Source organism: Poecilia latipinna, unplaced genomic scaffold (genome assembly GCF_001443285.1).
Source record: "Poecilia latipinna isolate Pla-1442-1.1 unplaced genomic scaffold, P_latipinna-1.0 Scaffold4364, whole genome shotgun sequence".
In the NCBI taxonomy this organism is placed as follows: domain Eukaryota; kingdom Metazoa; phylum Chordata; class Actinopteri; order Cyprinodontiformes; family Poeciliidae; genus Poecilia; species Poecilia latipinna.
In genome coordinates this window covers 7909-10983 of record NW_015116980.1, presented here as the reverse complement: position 1 = coordinate 10983, position 3075 = coordinate 7909, and the positions used below count along the sequence as shown (strand labels likewise).

The following is a 3075-nucleotide window of genomic DNA, read 5'->3' as shown; positions in this document are numbered from 1 at the left end:
ATGTCAAACAGGAATCAGTCTGACGACAGGAACAAGGTTTTATCTCAACATGGTGATTCCCATGGAAACGGCCAAATGAAAGATGACATGCAGGGTCGTGCAGAGGCCACTAGTGATGGGTCCAGCAACACCAACGCGCCGGCGCATCTATCCAGCCCATAGACCAACACCCGTGTCGGTGCGCGTATTGGTTTCAGCAAGTCACATGACCAATACAGGAACTGTGTCGAAATGACACTGGATGCCAAACTGTGTTTATAAGGAAGCGAATCTGTCAACGGGATGCATTTGCCAAAAGAATTCGTGATCTTTTTTGGTGCAGCGTCAACTATGGAACAGCCTCCAAACAAACGAAAGTTTTCTGCTGTGTGGGAGCATTTTGATCTTACATCGGAAGATAAGGTATTTATTTTTCATTTTGTCGTTTCTTCCGGTTCTTTTCAGCTTCTACTTGATCTATCTGAATCCAAATTCAGCTGAAATTGACTCTTAGTTTACTTTCATATTATGTTCTACAGGTTAGGTGTCGCATATGTTTGACAGAATTGTCTTATGTAAATAAATCCACCTCCTCAATGCTGAGGCATTATAGGGCCAAACATGAGAATGAAGTCCCAGATACACCTAGAATAACTTCAGGTATACAGCCATTTTACAAATTACTCAGTTGCTTTTAATAAGTTATTTAATCTAAATGTATTGTTTACTTCATTTTTAACCATGAAGCTTCTAGGAAGCAAATGCTGGATGAGGCTCTACTGAATTTCATAGTGATGGTTTGCCAGCCTCTCAGTATTGTGGAGAGTGAAGAGTTTCAGGAACTGGTTCAAGCCCTTAAACCTTCATATGGTTTGCCAACCAGAAAGGTTTGTGTGGAAATTATCTAAAGTAGTAGTTTAAATTAAAAGTATAATTTAATCTTTAATTTTCATATATTGATTTTGTTTTGGTTTCACTGATATCATTTTCAGACCATCAAACAAATGCTGGCCACAAAGTTTGAGGAGGAACAGGAACGAGTGAAAATGGAAGTACAGCAAGCTGTGGCAGTGAGCATAACGGCTGACATGTGGACCTCTGTGAACATGGAGGCTCATTTGGCTCTTACCTGTCACTACATTAATGAAAATCTGCAGTTGTGTACATCTGTGTTAGGAGTAAGTCACAATTTGGCCCAAGTCATAATGGAGGACTGGGCCATAACCAATAAAGTAAGGTGTCTTGTGACTGATGCAGCACCAAACATGATCGCATCCGCTAGGCAGCTAGTAATTCGGCACTCGATTTGCACTGCACATACTCTCAATTTATTAATTAGAAAATCATGTGATCAGATCCCCACACTTACATCCATCAGACAGAAATCTAGGCACATTGTCACACACTTCAGATCAAGCACTACAGCCAAAGAGAAGCTTGCTCAAGTGCAGCAACAGATGGGACGACCAATCCTGAAACTTATCAATGAGGCGCCAACACGCTGGATCAGCACATATGAAATGCTGTCAAGGCTACATGATGAGAGGGAACCAGTGTGGGTGTCTCTGGCCTCCCTAACAGCAGATTTTACTCCACTTACAGCTGATGAGCATAACATAGGAGAAACTTTTTGTGCTTGCTCTTTTCCATCAAGCTACAGTGGAGTTGTCTGAAGAGAGGCGAGTGTCAGGATCCAAGGTCATCCCAATGATGAAAATGCTCTATCTTGCACTAGAGAGTAATGCATCAACCTTGCACACACAGCCAGCCATACACCTACATGAAAACCTGAAGCGTCGAGTCACAGACACTCTTCCAATCTGGAGTCAAAAAGTGTGTTGACCCTAGCAACACTTCTAGACCCCAGATTTAAATCACTTGGGTTCTGCAGTTCCTCCAAATACAATGAGGCCATCAGTAGACTGCGGTCAGAATGCGCGTCTATTATCGGACACACAAATGAGCCCCAGCTGGGACCGTCTTCACAACAGCTGTCTGCACCCAACTCAGGCATGTTATTCAGCATTATTTGTTGTTTGTTTGGACAAGATGTACTAAAATGTCAATTTGTTGTTTTTAGATAACCTTTGGCACCATCTTGACACCGAAGTAGGCAAGCAGACCAAAAGTGCCACAGCTGATGCCATCCAGGAGGTGCAACGATATCTTGCAGAGGGGAATATTGCCAGATGTCAGGATCCAATGTCATACTGGCAGAACCACAAGACCATTCATCCTAACCTCTTCCAGTTGTCATTGCAATACCTTTGCACTCCAGCCTCATCTGTGCCATGTGAGAGGGTGTTTTCCACCGCAGGAGAAGTTGTGTCAAAAAAGCGTAATAGACTGAATTTCAAAACGTTGGAAAAACTTATTTTTTTGAATAAAAATGTGTGAAAAAACTCCAGTCCACGAGCATCCTCATTCCAAACACATTCACTTAAATTTTCACTTTATTGTACATATTCACATTATTTATGGACTCTATCCAAGAATAACAAATATTTTAAATTTCACTTATGAAATAATACAATGTATAATAAAATCCAATGACTTCAATCTTCATCCATCCATCCATTTTCTGAACACCCTTGTCCCTCAGTGGGGTCGGGAGGTGCTGGTCCCTATCTCCAGCTAACGTTCCGGGCGAGAGGCGGGGTCACCCTGGACAGGTCGCCAGTCTGTCGCAGGGCGACTTCAATCTTATTGTCATAAAATTCTAAGTCATCAAATCAGTCTAACTACATTTCCTGTAGGGATTTTTAATGTCCAGCAGGTGTCAGTATTCAGTGACACAGTATCGACACAGTATCAATACAGTGTTGCTATGAGTCGAAACGCCTCATTTACCCATCACTAGAGGCCACTAAGGGCCAGGGGCTCTAAAACCAAGGGGCCCATCTAACCGCCTTCTAGGACAGAATATTAAAGCCTCTCAGCTTTCAGAGTTTAATAAAAATGATAAATTACTAAAGAGATATACAATCAAAGCTCAGGAAAATCTCTCTATAGAGCATATAACTATGGATATGTAAGATATTTTATTAGTAATTTCTTTCTGCAGGTCTGTTTTGCTATAGGAAAGTTTTGCAATAT

At 41.6% G+C, this 3075-nt stretch overlaps 1 protein-coding gene and 1 long non-coding RNA gene across 2 annotated transcripts in view; both read left to right on the top strand.

Annotated features, from left to right (window-relative positions):
* The window catches only part of LOC106942541 (excitatory amino acid transporter 1-like), a 22538-nt gene that overhangs the window by 11774 nt on the left and 7689 nt on the right, over window positions 1–3075 (top strand). The gene's annotated exons all lie outside the window — the stretch shown is intronic.
* On the top strand, window positions 16–2562 carry LOC106942542 (uncharacterized). Its single transcript, XR_001423647.1, has 3 exons — window positions 16–866; window positions 972–1049; window positions 2060–2562. It is a non-coding gene; the product is annotated as an uncharacterized LOC106942542 (long non-coding RNA).